This window comes from Monodelphis domestica, chromosome 1 (assembly GCF_027887165.1).
Source record: "Monodelphis domestica isolate mMonDom1 chromosome 1, mMonDom1.pri, whole genome shotgun sequence".
In the NCBI taxonomy this organism is placed as follows: domain Eukaryota; kingdom Metazoa; phylum Chordata; class Mammalia; order Didelphimorphia; family Didelphidae; genus Monodelphis; species Monodelphis domestica.
Window position 1 is genome coordinate 515,678,927 of NC_077227.1, and position 20,633 is coordinate 515,699,559.

The window sequence follows — 20,633 nt, forward strand, 5'->3', positions numbered from 1 at the left end:
TGCATGGATGCAGTTGTTATCCAACACACATTTTTTTAAATGAATGAATAAATAAATGCATGAATCCCATATATATATCCATTTATTTCCATTCTTACTACCAGCATTCTAGCTCATGTCTTCATCACCTAAAACCAGGCTTATTGGAATAGCTTCCTAGCAGGTTTCCCTGACTCCAGATGCTCCTTCCTTTAATCCCCCTGCTGCCACAGTAATCTTCCCTAAATTCTGATTTCATCATGTTACTCCTTGTTGAAAAACCAACTAGATAACCAGAATGCTGCTTCAGGGCACAACCAGAGCAGGCTGCAAGCAAAGTAAGCACAATCCTAGTAATGTTTGAGTTGTGGTAGGCAACCAGTAAAGGAGTTAATAAAAATCAAATTTTTAGATTCAGGATTGGGGCAAATGGTTGGTTTTGAGGATAGTCCAAGACTGGAGGAGAAGTCTAGAAAGGTAAAAAATAAGACATAGAGTCAAAGGCGTCTCTTCTCACCCTCTAACTCCAGCTTCAAGCTAAGGCCCTCCAGAACCTTGGAAAACTCTCTCTGGGAAGACTCCAGAGTAAACCTGAGAGCCTCATCTCCAGGGCCCCAGACTATCCTTTTTGAGGGCTCTTAAAGAGATCTCATCCCTCTGTTCTAGACTTAGGTATTATCGAGGCAGAAAGTGTCCTCAGCTGCTACCCTATACGCGCCCAGGAGCTTTTAGTCTCCATGTTAGAAGAGAGGATCATGTCTTCTGCTTTACCTACCAGGGTAGCCTCCCTCTTCAATTCCTATCCCTCCATGGGATGGACTTCAGACCAGCAGTTGCTGAAGACATTGACCAGCTGTGTGACTCTGCACAAGTCACAGAACCCAATTTGCCTTACTTTCCTCAGCTGGAAAATGAACTGGGGGAAAAAAGGCAAACTACTCCTATATCTTTGCCCAGAAAACCTCAATTAGGGTGATAAAGAGTTAAAACTGACTTAAAAAAAAATTCGACTCCCTCCTAACTCTGAGGCTAGTCTTCAATCCATTATGCAATACTCTGTCTAATTACTTATCATATCTAAAATCCCCTCCCTGAATTTTAAAGTCTTCCATGATCTGTCCTCACCCTTCATTTCAATTCCTTTGTTTAAATACCTTCTAACACAATTCCAGTCTTAACATTAGATGGAGTCAGCATTCTACACTAAAAATAGCTCAGAAATCAAAAAAATTGGGTTCAAACTCTATCTCAGGTGCTTACTGTGTTAGGCAAATTATTTGGCTTCCTTGGGCTTCCAACTCATGTAATAGAAAGATTTTGGACTAGGAGAGCTGCAAAGGATAGAAGATTCTAGTCTTAGACCTATTCTACTATGTTCGTTGTTCTCCATAAAAGCAAATAGGAGTCTCCATATGGCTCTGAGTCATATGTCATCACAGACACAGTGGCTTTGTTAACTGTCCTCTCAGGACAACCAATCCCCAATAACACATGTAGCTGACAGGGGTGCACAATAGGATCCTATCCTTCAGGAAATATAGAATACAAAACAACCTGATTGAAGCCTTTTGATCCTGTAAAAATGGAGATTTGAACCCCAGATTTCAATCCCCACAAGTCCTTGCTACTTCCCAGGATGCTTTGTAACCTCACCTGAATTCCCACCTGGGCCAAGAACAGAAATTATTTTTAAACTGACTCTGACTTCTGCTCTCTCTCTTGGCTTCCGCAGCTGGGCACACACAGCTCTACCAGGCAGGATGTAGAGTGAGTGATTGTGAATGGGCTCTCTGGGCCTAGACACGTGCTTTCTTATTTTGTATTTTCTTTAATTCTTAATCTTTAATAAACCTCTAAAAATATAATACTTTAGCAGAGAAACTAATTTTAACTGTTACAGTTTTGGCGACCACAAAGGGATAAAAGACTCTCAATTAAAAAAAAAATAAAAAGATAGCCTAGATAATGATTTCTAAGCCACATTTCTCCAAGTCTTTTTAGCAAGCCTCTTGACTTATCTCAATCCTGCCTGCAAACCAGACACCTCGGCTCAGCCCTGCTTGCCTGCATTCCAGATCCTGGCTCCCAGCTCCTGGCTCCCGGCTCCCATCCCTGCCTTCCTGCCTGCATTTCTGCCTGCAGCCATCTTCTCCAGACCTGTTTGCTGTTTGACCCAGATGGCCACTCACTTGGTCCCAGCCCCGGTCTGCTCTGCCGCCTGCAATCCGGTCCCAGATGAACCGCCCAGCCCAGCAATTCTGACTCATTGCCCCAGGCCCAGGACTCACTTCCACTGGCTGGTAAAAATGGGGTGATGAATTTTTCCTTAGGCTATGTTTAGCCTCCACGTGGACTGGGGGCAAGGGATAACAGGAGGGGAGAAAGAAAGGGAAAGAAGGTAGAGGCTTTTCCAAACAGGAGCTTATAACCATGACTGATTTAAAAGGATATCTTTTGATTGCATTGATCCTTTTATTTACTTCACCTTTGTGCCAGGGGAAAAATTCAGCTCCCTGCAACTCTTTAGCCAACTTTGGGGAGGCAGCTGGTGGCTCAGTGGATTGAGAGCCAGGCCTAGAGAGGGGAGGTCTTTAGTTGGAGTCTGGCCTCAGATACTTCCCAGCTCTGTGGCCCTTGGAGGGTCATTTGACCCCCATTGCCTAACCATTACCAATCTTCTGCCTTCTGATAATAGGCATCTACATGGATAATTAAAAAAAAAAACAAGGAACTTTAAAAAGACTGGTGGTTATATTTTAAGGCATTTCAGACTCCATGTTTAATAAAAATCTCTGTATTCTATTGCATTTGCTGATTGTTTTGTTTAAGGTTTAACTTTGTGATTTTAAGTTCATATATTACTGCATTCAATACAATTCTCTTACACTGAATCATTTTAACATACTGGGTTTTAATTACTGTTAAATTCTGTTGCTTTTCCCCTATAACCATACTGGACAAACATTATTGAGTAAGCCCATATAAAAAGCAGTTTTTCTATTTTTGACTTAGTAAATTGTCACATAGAGGATAGATGGACTCCATCAAAAAATTGCTATAACAACCTTTGGAAAATGTAATGAGTTTTACTTTGTTTAAAAATTTTTTAAAGATATTTCTAAATATCTCAATTTGATTTTAAGGGTTCTTTAGACATGATTTTTAGAATTTTTCTTAACAATCTCTGGTCATTTTGCCTGCCCCTACCACAAGGTAAGGCCCATTTTAGTAGCTGAAGTGTAATACAATTATAACCCCTAACCTCCCGCATTTATAAAAATGTGAATGGAAGTTGGGCAGTTAATCCCAGGTCATTTTACCCTAGAAGTCTCCCAAATGAAAAAAAGGGGGGGGGGAGCATCTCTCATTTATAACTCTTCAGCTCACTACTTAACTTCCACCAGAATGATATCGAGATTTCTTGATGATGTTCTAAACCCAAAATGAGTTTTACTTTGTTTAAAAATATGTTCACCAAGGTTGAAAGATTTGCTATGTCTGTAAAAATTGTGACAAGTATCCATCAGTTCATAGGCTTTTTAAAAATTCCATACAGCAACTTATGTGAAATATGATAGTGTGTTTGTTTGCTATTATAATTAATTGGGCTATTGAGAATTTGGGGGATATTGATACCTACATATCTGTACTACTTTTCAATTCATTCACTTATACTCACAGTGGATCATGGACAGATATGAAGAGGAAATGGATCTCATTTTTGGTGATAAAGCCTTGTATTCTATATTTTCTTAGCTGACACAGTGTGTCAATGATTATAAGCTACATTTTTGAATTTTTAAAACTCTTTTATTATATTTTTCTTGCATGTGCAATATACTATTTGAGTTTTTTTCTCTCCTTTTTATATTTGAAGCACATGTCACCAGTATTAAGATTTTCTTTAACTTTTTGATTTTGCAGTAATATAAGTTTAAAATACTTTTGCTATAATGTCAATGCATGCTCCAAAAGCTTGAGACTATAAAAATGATGCCACTAATTACTTTTTAAAAAATTATGGAACTCTGCTTAGTGATTCTGTATGATTCCGGGACAAGATATACACAAAAGAGCCATTGCATAGGGCCAAAGATAAACCAATCCAGGAAGGATTGATATACTTCTAGCCAATACAAAGGTCTTGAACCTAGTGTGAAGACTCAAGGTTGCTGTGTTTAACATATTTAAGACATAGGCCTTCCTTGTGTCCACACTCACTCTGAAAATACTTATAGACAAGTATACCAAACTTGGCTCCAAACCTGGCTCCTATTATCTAGTCCCTTTTCTGTCTTTTCATAGTGTGGCAACTTTCTGTAGTCCTGGCTACTGACTGGGTAAATGCTTATTTGCTTAGATCATTTTAATTGGGCTCTGATTCAAGAACCTGTTATAGATTTATTTTTCCTTTACTTAGAATTTTTACACACAAGATTTTGATACTCTATATTTTCATCCAGTAATTTTCTTTTTTTATTTGGATTTTTCTGATGTCTTTTTAATTTCTCTTGCCAATTGATTCATATATTTCATAACTCAGCCATGCATCCCTAAGTGATCCTATGTTTTTCAATCACCTCCTTCATGGGGAAATGTAAAAATAATATTATTTTAAATTGCAAAGTTAAAATTCCTTTTAAGAAGAATTTTAGGTCAAGAAACATGATACCTCTCCAAATCCAGAAAGTGAACTGTTTGGAGAAGACACCATCAAGATGCATCCATACCATAAGCTGCATAAGAAGATCAAGAATGAACTTTGGGTATGGTGGATTGAACATTTATTTGTATCTATACTTTCATGCCAAAGGGGACTGCCCCCTAACTGGCTTTTTGTCAATGCATCTAGCAATTATTGGCTTTGTTCTTTTTTTCCTCTTATCCTCAAATTATTGTAATCTTTAGGTTGATTATGTTTTCATGATCCTTTTGGGGAAAATATTTCCCAACAAGGATCATATGGTAAAATGTAAAAATGGAGATTTGAACCCCAGACTTCAATCCCCACAAGTCCTTGCTACTTCCCAGAATGCTTTGTAACCTCACCTGAATTCCCACCTGGGCCAAGAACAGAAATTGTTTTTAAACTGACTCCATCTTCTGCTCTCTCTCTCTCTCTCTCTTGGCTTCCATGGCTGGGGACACATGGCTCTACCAGGCAGAATGTAGAGTGAGTGGTTGTGAATGGGCTCTCTGGGCCTAGACACATGCTTTCTTATTTTGTATTTTCTTTAATTCTTAATCTTTAATAACCCCCTAAAATATATATTACTTTAGCAGAGAAACTAATTTTAACTGTTACAATCCCCAAAGCACTTGAAAGTCACAGTCAGAGAAGAAATGACAGGTCATCCATACAATTACATTTCAAGCTCAGTCCATAAAGAATCAAGGTCTGTAAACTGGGAACTGAACTGAGGCACTCAGATATCCAGAGGTGAGGAACAACAACAGGTAGGATTGATTTATCGACTTGTTCCTATATTCCCTGGCCTGAGGGAAATAGATAGTTGCTGGTCCCCTAATCTCTTTGAATAGGCAGAGTTACTCTGCAAGTGGACTAGATGGAGAAGAGCTATGTTGAATTTTTGGGGATCCAGGCAAGTGAAAAAGTATGGCTAATTAAAAAAAAATCTTTAGGCATCTGGAGTAGGATCATGGATCTAAGTTGGAAGATAATTTAGAGGTTCTTGGTCTACCTTTCCCCAATTTTATTAATGCTTTGGGGTTGCTTTTATATCCCTCTATTTTCCCCCAACCAATTAACATGCCCCTCGAAACATGTGTCCTTTATAGAAGCAATATGGTACAACATGCTCTTTTAAAGAGCATTGGAGCTGGAAAGATCACATGAACTGATGCAGAGTGAAATAAACAAAACCAGAAGAACATCATACACAGCAATACTGTATGATGATCAACTGTGATAGACTTGGCTACTCTCAGCAATATAATGATCTGGGACAATTCTGAAGGCCTTATGACAGGGAATGCTAGCCACCTCCAGGGAAAAAACTGAGTCAAATGAAAATCAAAACATACTATCTTTCACTATCATACTATTTTTCATGTTAATTTATTTAGGGTTTTATTTTGTGGTTTTGGTTTTATATGAATGTGTTCTTACAACCATGACCAATATAGAAAAGTATGTTTTGTGTGATAAATGTATGAACCAGATCATATTGCTTATAATCTCCAAGGAAGGGAAGAGAAGGGAAGGGAGGCAGTTTGGATCTTATAATTTTAGAAAATGTATGTTGAAAATTATTTTTACATATAATTGGGAAAATAAAATATCTTTGAATACCAAAAAAAAAGAGCATTGGATATGGAGTCAGGAGGTCAGGTTCAAATCCAACTTCTGTCACTACTTTGTTGCTTTGGGAAAGTCAGAGCCTCTTGGTTTCTAAAATGAGGTTATATTATATATAACCTCTAATGCACTTTTTAATCTCTGAATCTATGATCCTATTACATCAGGCCCCTTGGCCAAGGGATTGGAATCAAAACTGGATATATGACTGCCTATAGGTCAGGACAAAAATCCCAATAACCTTTCATTCAAGGAACAGAGTTGGTGTGTCTGAAAAGAAGACATTTCTTCTCTTCATCCTAAAGAAGAGGAGGGAATTTGGAAATCTCTTGAGAATTGAGAAGTGAGCAAGCCCTAAGGGAAAGACCTCAAGACTTCAGAAGAAACATCAAGACTTCCATGATGGAGAAAGAGAGAACACCACATGGGTATCCAGAGCAAGAGGCTGGCACCTGCCTTCACTCCAGCCTCAGTGTCCAAGGACCTTCAGCCAAGACACAGAGATGGAGAGAGTAAAGATTCCAGTAACGAGACAGCATGATCCTGGCTGAGTGTAAGCCAGACAGAATGATGCAGAGCCACTATATAATTGTGTTTCCGTGACAAAACTGGTGAATTCTACCCTCTCATCCTCTGACTCTTCCCCACACCTTCTAATTTTCTCTCTAGGGAGAGTCAAATCTGCTTTTCCAGTCTTTGTTCATTAAGACTGTTTGCTTTCTGTTTTGCCACTTGCTTTAAAAGAAACATGTTTCTCTAAGACTGTGATTGTTAATTACTGTACTGATGTGTTTGTATGCCTTGGGAAGCTATAAGAATGCCCCTGAGAAGGGGGGAAATGAGAGATGATGATGGTGGTGGTGTATGTGTGTGTGTGTGTGTGTGTGTGTAAACCAAAAGGGAGACCGAGATTTTCACAACTGGAGACATTTTCAGCATGAAAACTCAGAGCTAGATAGTAAAGAGATATTATTCATTCATATTTTATAACTTCCCCCAAGCAGAAAGGCCAGCATCTAGACCAAGAGAAGCCTAGACATGACTGAGCCTATAATATGAATTGATATGGAGTGAAATAAATAGAAACTAGAGAATGGATTTACACAATAACTATGATAATGCAAATACTGAAAAGCCACCAGAGAACAAATGAGGGCATACTTCTCTCCTGTTGTTGCTCTCCAGTAGATTTAAGGAAATTTCTTCCTTAAAGGAGTGTATTGAAGCATGTAGCCCCATCCTCAAGAGGAGAGGCAATATCCAAGAGAGAATATTCCTGCTCACCAACCCTTCTTCTATCCTTGCAAACTGTTTCTACTCCATGGGTTAGATTATGAGCCTACAAACAAAGATTTTTTTTTTTTTAAACAGAGGGGGGGAAAACCAGTTCAGCAAAATTCACCCACACACCAACTGAATTTGATAATATCTACAATGTTCCACATTCCCAGGTTCCCTCTTCTTCAAGGAAAGGAAGGAAGTAGATTTGTTCCTGTCTCTGGTGCCATGTTTGGTCATTATCTTGCATAACATTCAGTTACTTTGGTTGTTCTTTACCTTCATGGTTGTAGTTGTTGTGTGTGTTTTTTTCTGCTTCTGCTTACTTCATTCTGCATCAGTTCATATATGCCTTCCTACATTTCCCTGAATCCTTCATGGTCATCATTACTTAGAGGTCAGTAATATGCTATTACATTTGGGTACCATCATTTGTTTAACCATTCTCCCATTCAATGGACATCTGCTTTGTATCCAGTTCTTTGCTACCACAAATTGCCCAGTCCATTCACTTTATAGATGAGGAAATTAAGGCCCAGAGAGTTTAGATGACTTCCCCAAAGTCACACAGCAAGTAAGAGGGCAAGGCCAGGATTTGAACTCTGGGCTGATAGCCCCATATTCAGCATTCTTAATTTTATGTGGAACTTAGTGTCTACTGCTTCCCTACTGGTCTGTTGGGGATGATATCATGTAAGTATAGGGTATATGAAGTGGGGAACTGCTGAATAATTAGGGGGAGAATGTCAGGAACAAATCATAATGTTAGGTTTAGGGAAAAAGGCAGGTCTGGGTTAAGCACAAACATACCTTGTTGGTTTGGGGAGGTAAGTGGAGGCTGGGGTGAAGGAAGGTCTGATGGTTTATAAAACAATGATTTAGTTAGTTCATTATTCTAGACCAAATGCCTTTTTTTTTTTTAGGGAGAGAACATTTTATTTTCCTTGGTTGAAGGCAGAGGGCTGGACTAGGTGACCTTATGAGATTCCTTTGAGCTAGAAGATCTTCCACATTTGCAACTGACTTCCCCTCAAAATTACCTAGCATCAATTTTGTATATATTTTATATTCCTTATAAGAATATATACACATACATACATATGTGCATATATTTACACACATGCCTATACACATTATCTCTCCTAGCTAGATTGTAAACTCCTTGAAAGCAGGGATTGATTTTGGTTCTGTTTTGTCTTTATATAGCCCTCAGTATCTGGCACACAGTAGGAACTTAATACGTATTACATTCATTGATTTCATGCTTCTGATTCTTTGATTTTGCTGCTTATGGAAAAGTATCTGCTGGTTTCTTTTCCATGACTTTAGAGGGGGAACCCTTCAATTTGTGCAATTAGAATTTTGTACCCTAGAACTCCATTTGCCAGAATTCCTCTTTTATTCCCATGTTACACCCTTATCATTTTGTAGATAAAGTTTGTGTAACCTTGCCCTCCCCCTTCTCCTGCTTTCATGGTCCAGAAAACTGCTCTTTACTCATAGTTTTTACTTTCTTCTACTTCAAGTGATTATTAAGAAATCTTATAAAATATAATACTTGGAATTATTGTCTATTCATTCTAATCTTACAAATTGAATCTCAGTGAACATGAGAGGAATGTGGCTCTTATTGTCTATAGAGCCTGAGGGCAGGGAAAAGTAGATATTCTATACTCCCCTGACTAGATGCCCAAGGCAGCTGTCTCCCCCAGAGGGAATACAAACTCAGTTCCCTCAGATTTCATTTCCATTATGAGAACTGACTCACGTAAGCCTGAGCAAACCCCTTCTGTGGGCCTCATTTGCCATCTTGTTTAAAAAAAAATGATCTCTGCTCTTTCCCAGTGGGAAGGAGACAGGGGATGCCAAATGCTTGGAATGGCTCCAAAGAAGGGAGTGGGGGGCCCTCCCCAAAAGCTGGTTGAACAAAAGTGGCCCTCAGTCAGTAAAGTTGTCACGTGAAGTTTGATTGACACCCTATTACTGGGCAACAGCAGCCTTCCAAGCAAACCCAAGTGGAGTTCTTGGGAGGTTAGTCATAGGATTAAGACAAACCATGGAATGTTCAATCTGGGAAGGACATTAGCAGTCATCTGGGCCCACCCTTTCATGTTACACATGGAGGAGCTGGTGAGGCATGTGGGTAACGTGGGCAGAGCTGTGGGAAAGTTGAAGACTGCTATAGAAAAGGGTCCTATCTTCTGTCTCTTCCATGTCCTTAGAATTAGATGGGCAAAAATATGGATTGGGGGCATATTCGACCCATAATATATAGAACTTTTGTTTTGGGGCTTATAACATTCAAATTGGTCAAACCGCAGAAATCCTCTCCTTTTCCTTTCTGCCCAATAACCTGATTTCCATATTAGTTGTCTGGAGCCTACCAATAGAAATGTATTCAGCCCATGAGGCCATCATTGCCCTACTAAGGATATTCTGTAAGTCAAGGACTGAACTGTGTTAAGGAATGGGTCGTTGGGATGTTTGAAAAAAGGGAATTGCATATTGTCAGGTGGAAAGAAACAGGACTGGGATTCGAACCCAAACAATCATTGATCTATGCAGAGTGTTGGGCCTGGAATTCAAAGCTGATTTTAATTTCAAAGACAAAGGAAATGGAAGTCCAACACGATAATGTGAGAACTCAGAGGTTCACAGGTTTAGAGCTGAAAGGAATCTTGGAGGTTATCTAGCACAACCCCTCCTTGCTGTTCTTTGAACAAGGCCCTCCATTTGACTCGGGAAATTTTTACCATTGTTTCCCATTTTGGGAACTATCTTCTTTATCTCTGCCTCCTGCCTCCCCAGCTTCCATTATTTATTTTATTTTTTTAAAATATTTTCCTTCTGTCTTGAAATCAATACTATGCTCCAAGGCAGAAGAGTGATAAAGGCTAGGCAATGGGGGTTAAGTGACTAGCCCAGAGTCACACAGCAAGGAAGTATCTGAGGCCACATTTGAACCCAGGACCCTCCCATCTCTAGGTCTGGAAATTTAACATTCTTTGGACTGTACTGTACCATTTCTTCTCAGCAAAAAAAAAAAAAAAACTTATTAAAGAGATACCATCTTGTGACTGAGCTCAAGCATGACCCTTACAAGAGCAGGATCCTTCCAACCCCACATATGTGCACTTCTCCTGTAGACCATCTCTGCAATGCCTACAGTTTCTCAGCACCATATGGTTGGTATATTTGTTTTACCATAAGGTCTTTTTTGCAGTACTAATAGCTTCTCAACACTGCATGGGCAGTACACTTGTTTTTTCTATAAGCCCACCTTTGAGATGCTAAAAGCTTCTCAACACCACATGGGTGCCACACTTGTTATACTCAAGTCCATCTTTGTAGTAGTAATGGCTTCTTAACACCACTTGGGTAGGATATACTCTCTCTCTCTCCCACCCCCCTCTCTGTCTCTGTCTCTGTCTCTGTCTCTGTCTCTGTCTCTGTCTCTCCCTCTCTCTCTCTCTCTCTCTCTGTCTCTCTTCTTCTCCTCTCTCTCTCTCCCTCTTTCTCTCTCTACTCCTCCTCTCTCTCTCTGTCTCTCTCTTTTTCTGTCTGTCTCTTTCTCTCACTCACTCTCCTCTCTCTCCAAGTTAAAAAAAAGAGACTGTTTTATTGTGACATTTATGACACTGAGCCCTAATTGATAAAGATAATTATAGGAACTCTTGGCACATGTTACACAATATCAAGATGTATGGTGACCACTGAGGGTCATCTGATGGCTGAGAATGTTTACTGACCCTTCCTGGTGTTAATTCAATTTTGGGTAAGTCACAGACATTTCATCATTAGGTAGATGGATAGTTAACAAGCAGTTGGTCTTGGGGGCAGCTGGGTATCTCAGTGGATAGAGAGCCAGGCCCAGAAACAGGAGGTCCTAGGTTCAAATCTGGCCTCTGACATCCCTAGGCAAGTCACTTAACCCCCAGTGCCTAGCCCTTTCCACTCTTCTACCTTAGAACCAATACATAGTAGTGATTCTAAGGTGGAAGGTAAGGGTTTGTTTGTGTTTTTTTTTTCCAAAAAGTAGTTGGTCTTAAGCACCATTATAAACCCTCACATTTAGGCTTCCTTCCTCCTTTCCTTTCTTTCTCTTTTCTCTTCCTAGCTCTGTATCTTCCTCTTCCTTTTTCTTCCCATTTTTTTCTCTCCTTCTCTTTTTCTTTTCTTTCCACCTTCCCACCCCTAATAAGTGTTTCAGGAACTGGAAGATGAATTTTCTCATTACTTTTGATGGCAAAACCCAAAATAAGACAAACTGAGATATCTTTTAATTCTCCATCTCAGTCCCTAATACAATAATTGTTCAATCCATTGCTTAAGTAGAGAGGGAGGGAGGGAGGGAGGGGGAGAGAGAGGGAGAAAGAGGGAGGGATAGGAAGAGGGAAAGAGGGGAAAGGAAAGGAGAGGGAGGGGGAGGGGGAGAGGGAGGGAGAGAAAGAGATATGAAAACTTCTGAGGTCATAGGACTTGAAGGGACCTTAGAGACCATCTCTTTCAATCCCTCTACTGCCACTCCAGTTTTACATATGAGGAAACTGAGGCCCAAAGAGATGAACTGACTTGCTCAAAGTTACACAGGTCATAAGTAATAATAATATTTGAACCTAAATCTGTGAATTCCAAAGCCAGTGCTATTTCAACTACACCTAAAATATTAAGCCAAGAGACAATGTTGGTAGTCAGTCAGCCCAAAGTGTCTGAGACAGGTTCTAGTACCAACAAGGTCTTTCAGTCAGCTAGTTTTGTCACATATTAAATCTCTCATCCTGACCCCAAAGAGCTGAGGGTCTCAAAAGGGATGATCAAGGGGATGTAGAACCTTGGATTACTACATCAGCTTCCTAGCAGATCTTCTTGCTTCCTCTCTCTCCCCGCTCAACCCCATTCTTCATACCTGTGTCATATGAGTCTTTTCCCTGCACAATTCTAGACATGTCAGCAGTTTGCTCAGTCATTTTTGCTGAATCTTATTGTATAACAAATAAAGTTTAAAATTCTTTGGCTGACATTCAAGGCCTTCTATGGTCTGCCACCACCTTACCTTTTCAGGCTTATAGCATACTCTAAGCTGCAGTCAGTTTGACTACTCTCCTTTCTGAAGAATGCTCTATACTTTTCATCCACCCTGCACTTAGAATAGCTTCTTTTCCCTTCTTTTTCCCTGTTGCACTCCTGCCTGTTGCAGCTAGGTGGCTTAGTGACCTGGAGCCAAAACTTCCAGAGTTCTTCCAGAGAACTTCCTGAGTTCGAATCTGATCTCAGACATTTACAAGCTGGATGGCCCTGGGAAGACACTTAACCTGTTGACTTTAGTTTTCTCATCTATAAAATGAGCTGGAGAAGGAAGTGGCCAACCCTCTAGAACCTTTGCCAAAAAGAACCCCAATAGGGTCATGGAGAGACACCCACAGCTGAACTACGACACTGTTACCAAAGTCCAGATCACATGCCATCTCCTTCCTTCTGTCAGCTTCTCTTATTTCCCAGAATAATAACAGACTGGCCCTAAGACCTGCCAGAGCACTTTGTACGATTGGATTCCATTTGATTCAACAAGCATTAATAAGTACCTCCTTCCAAGTACAAGATACTCTGCAAGGCACTAGGGACACAGAAGCAGCCCCCAAACACAAAAACGAAACAATCTTTGACTTCAAGGAGCTTATATTCTTTTTTTTTTAACCATTACCTTCTTTTCTCTCTTAGGACTCTTTGTTCTAAGGCAGAAGAGTGGTAAGGGCTAGGCCATTGGAGTTAGTTCAAAGTGACTTGTCCAGAGTCACACAGCTAAGGAGTATCTGAAACCAGATATGAACCCAGGACCTCCCATCTCCAGGCCTGGTACTCTAACCACTGAGCAACCTAGCTGCCCTGAAGAATTTATATTAGAATAGAAGGGAATGACCTATAGGCAGATAAGTCAATACAAAACACTTGAAAGGTAAATACAAGGAATTTGGGGGTACCCTAGAAGGGAAATAATAACCAAGGGGAAGGTCAGAAAAAACTTTGTATAGGCAATAGCGCCCACACTGAGTCTCAAAGGGAATACCTAATAATATCTGACATTTATATAAGTTCTTTAAGGTTCATAAGATGTTTTGCATCTATTGTCTCATTTGATCCTTATAAAAAACTCTGTTATATTGTTGTCCCTATTTTACAAATGAGGAAACTAAGGCTGGGAGAAATTAAATGACTTGCTCAGGGTCACATAGTTCATAAATGTCTAAGGCAGATTTGAGCTAACCCTGACTTCAAGAGAAGTTGGAGATAAGAAAGGATGGCATTCCATGAATTTATGCAGTCTTGTCCATTCCAGTCATTTGTCTGGGCCTCTCATCTCCCTCCTGGACAAGTTCAATGAGAGCAAGAGCCACATCCTATCGAAACTTTGCATCTCCCACAATTCCTAATACGGAGCTCTGCATTTGTTGAATGAATGAATAAGCAATGCAATACATCACCACCCTGTGTCCTCACGTCTAGAATGGACTCCTCCGTGTCCCTCAGCCCTCTGTCCCCTCTCCAGTGAAATGCTCTTTTATTCCAGGTTCAGTAAAGGTGAAGCCTCCTCTGATTCTTACCCTCTACTCAATATAAAAGCAAGTCCCCTCCTCAGATTTCTCATGGCACATTCCCTCTTCCTTTGCAGTCACTCAATTAACTTTTTATTAGGTGCCTACTATGTGTCAGACACTGAGCTAAGCCCTGGGGAAATGTAGAAGATAGTCCCTGATCCCAAGGATCTCACAGTCTAATGGGGAGGCAACATACAACTATGTACAAACAAACAAGCTATGTAGGGAGTGAATTAAAAATGATTACCAGATTGGGGGCAGGGGGTTCTAGCATTAAGGAGGATTAGAAAAAGTTTCTTGTAGAAAGGGAGATTTTATCTGGGACTTGAAGGAAGCCAGGAAGCTCAGGAGAGAGAGAAGAGAGAGAAGGGAGAGTATTCCAAGCATGGGGAATAGTTAGAGAAAATATCCAGAGTTGGACCATTTGCCTTAATCCAAGTAAGAATGAGGAGATCAGTGTCACTGTATTACAGAGGACATGCATGAGAGGAGAGTATAAGAAGATTGGGGAGATTGTGGGGCCTCAAATGCCAATGCATTTTTATTGGATCCTGAAGATAATAGGGAGCCACTGGAATTTATTGGGTTGGGAGGTGGGGAGAGGTGCCATGGTCAGATCGCTTCTTCTTTTTTTTAATCCTTCCATTCTGTCTTAGAATTGATAATGAATATCATTTCTAAGGTAGAAGAGTGGTAAGAGCTAGACAATTGTTAAGTTACTTGCCCAGTTTCACACTGCTAGAAAGTATCTGATGCCAGATTTGAACCCAGGACCTCTTGTCTCTAGGCCTGCTTCCCTATCAGTTGAGCCCCCTTAAATATCAATTTTAAGACAAAAGAGCAGTAAAGGCTAGTCAATGGGGGTTAAATGACTTGTCACCCAGCTAAGAAGTGTCTAAGGTTACATTTGAACCTAGAACCTTTCATCTCTAGGCTTGGCTCTCCATCCACTGAACCACCCAGCTGCCCCTCAGATCTATTCTTTATGAAGATCATGATAGCTGAATGGAAGATGGATTGGTGTGGAGAGAGACTTGGAACAAGCTATTACAATAATTTAAGAGAGAGGTGATAAGGGCATCAATACTCTAGAGCTCCAATTTATACTGGGGTCAATGTTCAATCCTATTATGTATGTCATGACTCCTAGGCCTAGAGCTCTTCCTGAGTAAGGGTCTTGCCTATGGGTCATACCAGGTGTGCTTGGGCCCAGCCTAACATCTCCAGGTAAATGGTTTAGGGGTTGTCATTTAATCCCATGATAAGCTCTTTTGTATGAGAGCAAATGGGGACTCAAAGATGACTCCTGGGCTGTCAGCTGGGGGACTGGGAGGATGGTGGTGCCCACCACAGGAATGGGAAAGTTTTGGAAATAGAGAGGATTTGGGGGGAAAGATAATGATGCCAATTCTGGCCATGCTTTGTTTAAAATGTCTACAGAAAATCCTGTTCAAGATGTCCAATAGGCAGCTGGAGATGGGAGAAGAGGGAGAGCTGGAGGTGTAGACTTGAGAAGCATCAGCACAGAGACTACAATTGAGTCTGTGGGAGCTGATTAGGTCACCAAGTGAAATAGTATAGAGGGAGAAGCGATGGCCCAAGTCAGAGCCTTCGGGGACATTCACAGTTAGTAGGAATGCCCTGGATGAAGATTTCAGCACAGGAGACTGGGAAGGAATAATCAGACAAATAGAGGACAGAGAAATGTTCTGAAAACTTAATGAGAAGCAAATATCAAGGAGAAGAAAATGACTAACAGTGTCAAAATTTGCAGAGAGGTCAATGAGGATGAGGACTGAGAAAAAAGCCATTAGTTTTGGTAACTAAGAGATTATTAGATCATTAGAGAACAATTTCAGTTGAATGATGAGGTCAGACACACTTTATGCTCCTCTCACACATTTTACGGTACAGTTCCATCTGTTTTATTTGCTGTTTCTCATAGAGAAGATTTCATCTCCCATCTTGATGCCTTAGCAAAGGCTGTCCCTTTATGCCTGGAATACCCTCCCTTGTCACCTCTAACTCTTAAGACTGACCGACTCTCCAAAGCTTAGTTCTTTAGTTGCTTCCTAGCAGAGACTAACAAAAGAGGGGGGTCACAGAAAGTGGCAAAACACAGCTGCATCATGAGGTGGTTATGGACAATGGTGGAAGCTGCTCCTTGCCAGGACTGGCAACTTAGCCCACTGTCCCTGCTCTGTAATGGGTTAACCAATGCATGAAGCAGTCAGAAGACCCTACCTGTGGCAAGGGGCAATGTGGGAGAAGCACCAATACTCTTGAGCTCCAGTTTATAGTGGAGTCTGCAAATGGGGCATGCCAGATGTGGTCGGACACCTTGTAATGTCTCTGGATAATTGGTTGTGGGTTGTAATTTAATCACCTAAGTTTTTTTAAGTGTAATTATAGCATTTTATTTAATTGTACAATATGTTTTAGAAATGTATAGTGAACTTTTGAAGCAAGTGTCCCTGCCACAGTATCACTGATCTTCCCCTTTGCCTCTGATTACTTTTCTAGAAAATTCTTTAAACTATATAAATGGCCAAGTCTACTAGCATACTTAGTAGAGAATAACGTTTACAATCTTTGCAGCATGTGCTCTACTGAAATACATAATAAGATCTTGGTATTATGTTTTGTTTCATCTGTGTGACACCACCTTTTCATTTTAAAACACGGATCACTTTTTGTTAAGACAAAAAAAAAAACAGATAAACTGAATTATAATGAATGTGCTGACAGTGGTATGAATACTTTGGACTCCCTTGATTAAGAATTTACATGAAGATAATGCTGCTACCAGTTCCAGTGTATGTGATAAACTGATTAATGACCAACAAAAAAGACTGTCTCAATTCAGCCTATTAAAAGGAACAAGGGAAACACACATTTATCAAATGCCTAACCATATGCCAAGCACAGTGTTACACACGTCACAATTATTATCTTATTTGATTCTCACAATATTCCTGAGAAGCAGTACATGCTTGTATTGTCACCATTTAATGGTTGAAAAAAATGAGGCAGAGATCAAATGACTTGCCCAGAGTCACACAGCTAGTAAGTGTCTGAGCTCAGATTTGAATTCAAGTCTTCCCAAGTACTCCTGGTATTCTATCTACTGTGCCACCTAGCTGTTACAAATATTCTGATTCTCCAGTCTGTGATATTCTTTAAAAATATATTGGAATGCCATTCCCCATGATCTAGAAGTCTTCATCATATTAGATTAAGCAGATTTCCTAGGAATAAAATTTAAAAATATAAATTTTCAGTCTGTTTGGTATGAAAAGTATAACTAGTTAGGGACAACTAGGTGGCTCAATGAATAGAGAGCTAGGTTTAGAACCAGGAGGTCCTAGGTTCAAATCTGACCTCAGATACTTCCTAGCTGTATGACCCTACACAAGTCACTTAACTAACCCCAAATGCCTACTCTTATGCCTTGGAACTGTAAAATTTAAATTAATATCCAATAAATCCAAGTATTGTATTTTGTAAAGTTTATTAATAATCACTTGAAGTAGAAAGAAAATAAAACTAAAAGAAGTCGAAGTTCAAACCTAATTATCTAACAAAAAGTAAACCCACATGTGTAGATTCTCCTGCCTGGCATAAAGCCCGCTTTCCCAGAGTAATCAGGAGAGAGGAGAAAGAGAGGTGGGGTCACACACAAACTTTATCTCCAACGTAAGGACCTACGTAATGTGAAAACGAAAGTGGGATGCTGAGATTTAGAATCCTGGGGAGCAGATTTTAATTACACAGAACCAATATATATTATTGATTCTAAAACAGAAGGTAAGGGTGTTTTTAAAGTATAAATAGTTATTTTAATAATGATGACTAGAATTCATAAAGTGCTTTAGTTTATAATGCACTTTACATATGTGATATCATTTAATCCTCACAACCAGCCCAGTGATGTAGGTACTATTTTTTAAAAATATGGAATGCTTCATGAATTTGTTTGTCATCCATGCATAGAAACTATGCTAATATCGTCTGTATATTCCAATTTTTGTGTATGTACTGCCAAAGCCGGCACCGTGGATACTATTATTATCCTCATTTTGCAAGAAAACTGAGGCTAGAAGAAAGTGTTTTGCTTCATCTCCCATAGCAAGTAAGTGTTTGAGGCCAGATTTGATTTTAAGGATCTAGCATAGGATTCAGGATTTTGCTTTACTGATGTTTCTACTCTCCTAATAATGCTACAGACAAAGGTCATATTGAGCTAGCATTTTGGTAAGGGAGTTCGAAACTAGAACAGAGCTAATGAACATTTTTAAAACCAGCAATTGTCAAACTCTCCTGGCTTGATCTGTTGTTCTTGGTCAAGTTTTAATGAAGGGAAACCTATTATTGCATTGCAATGTGAGTACAAGCTAGAATATTTGTCTAATGAAGGATAAGAATGTTACTATAACCAAAATGTAATGGAATAGCTGCTGGACATTTTTCTTTGTTTGGTTAAAAAAAACTGATATTTTTCTATCTAAATTTAAGATGATAGCTTTCTTTCAATATAAGCTGATAAGAACCTTTAGATAATAGATCTAATGAAACTGTGCAAACCAGAAAAGTATATGTCTAAATCTTGACAACATGCTTCAAAAATAAGATCCCATTGGGGCAGGTGGGTAGCTCAGTGGGCTGAGAGCCAGACCTAGAGACAGGAGGTCTTGGATTCAAATCTGGCCTCAGACACTTCCTAGCTGTGTGACCCTGGGCAAGTCACAACCCTCATTGTTTATCCCTTGCTCTTCTGCCTTAGAACTAATATATAGTATTGATTCTAAGGCTGAATGTAAGGGTTTAAAAAAAATAGTATTCCATAATGGTAAAATAAGTGCAACAAACTTCAGAATGACACCTGAGCAATCAAGTTCAAAGTAATTTAATTGTAATCTTGCATAATGCTATGCCTCAGACAATAGCATCTTTTCTCAATGGAAAAATATTCTTAATAACTTCTGACACTACTAACTGGGAATACCATAAACAGATGTCCATTGTGACGCCATATTTTGATAATGATGTCTGTTTGATAATGTGTCCATTCATATACTATTGACAACTGATGCTCAGTCAATTTCTGTTCACTTAAATGATGCCCATGGTATTCTTACAATTGACTGGTCATAGGGGCAGCTAGGTGGCTCAACAGAGAGTGAGCCAGGCCTAGAGAATATAGTTTCTGGTTTCAAATCTGGCCTCGGACACTTTCTAGCTGTGTGTCCCTTGGCAAGTCACTTCACTCCTAATGACCAAACCCTTAGCCTTCTTCTGCTTTGGAACTGATACTTAGTAAGACAGAAAAGAAGGGTTTAAAAAATTTGAATCATCAGCAATGATAACTGCCTATTTTGATGGCTCCTCTACTATATCTAAAAGTACTATAAGAGTGCAAATTAAATGGAAAGAAAGGAAAAGTGAACAGTATAGTAGTACAATACTGGAGTGCGCATTGAACTTTGTCCTAATATATGCAATGCACTTCAAGTAAACAAATTAGAAATGCCTTTCTTTGTTCATTCATTCATCCATTTTTAATTGGGTATTTTTTTTCTGACTCTTTAAGCCTTCATAGAACAAACTTCTGAATGACAGAGAAGAAGAAAGATCTCATAGGAAGTGTTATTCATCTTACATTTTGCAGAGGAGCAGTGATGTCATGGGGTGATGTCTTGACTGGTGCATGAATTGGATTTAAGTGAGATGGAATTGCATTGACATCAGCCTCACTCTCTCTTGCAGTCATCCAAGTCCAGTGGCAAGACAAAAGGCAAGATGATATTGTGGCGGGAGATTCAGTGGATGACCTTGGTGTCTTCCATGTCTGACCAAGCTCTAAGAGCTCCATGGCACATGCTTCAGCTGCCTCTATGGCTGTAAGAACAAAATTTTCTCAACCACCCATTTGGCACAGGAAAGTCTTCACGTGCTTGGGTCAGACATTCCCTTAAATCATGGATGGGTTTGAGACTGGTCAGTTACCCTCAACCTAGTTTAGTCCATTTAGCCAGATAATTTTATTGAGGAATAGCTGCTGGGCATGCTACAGCCTCTCAGAGTCACAGGTGAGAGTTGGGTGAAAAGTGGGTACTAAAGGTGGACGAGCAGCCCTGAAAAGGGTATGGCAAGCCCTTACTCCAGAGGGCTCTCTGACCACCCCATAGACCCCTCACAAAAAGTAGGATCCCAGCTGAAGTTTTGGAAGTCCCTGTCAAACACAAGGTAAACACTGAGAAAAGAAACAGTGACTTGCTGTTAAACAAAACTATTCCATCATTTTATAAGCTTTACAAGAGATTCAGGAAACGGTGTTCCTTGTTGACCCTAAAATAAAATCCAAGGGCTGAAGCCAGGTTCTAAATTCATTTAAGTTCATGTTTGCTCTTCAAGTGGTGTATCCTGTTCTCCAGATGGTAGGAAAAAGAGTAGGATTCTCTGAA

The 20,633-nt window shown here is 39.8% G+C and overlaps 1 protein-coding gene and 1 non-coding gene across 5 annotated transcripts in view; both read right to left on the bottom strand.

Moving 5' to 3' along the window:
* CIB4 (calcium and integrin binding family member 4) overlaps positions 1 to 20,633 on the bottom strand; it is a 120,872-nt gene that overhangs the window by 25,187 nt on the left and 75,052 nt on the right. The gene's annotated exons all lie outside the window — the stretch shown is intronic.
* Positions 18,118 to 18,223, bottom strand: LOC130456688 (U6 spliceosomal RNA). The gene has a single exon (XR_008915739.1). It is a non-coding gene; the product is annotated as a U6 spliceosomal RNA (small nuclear RNA).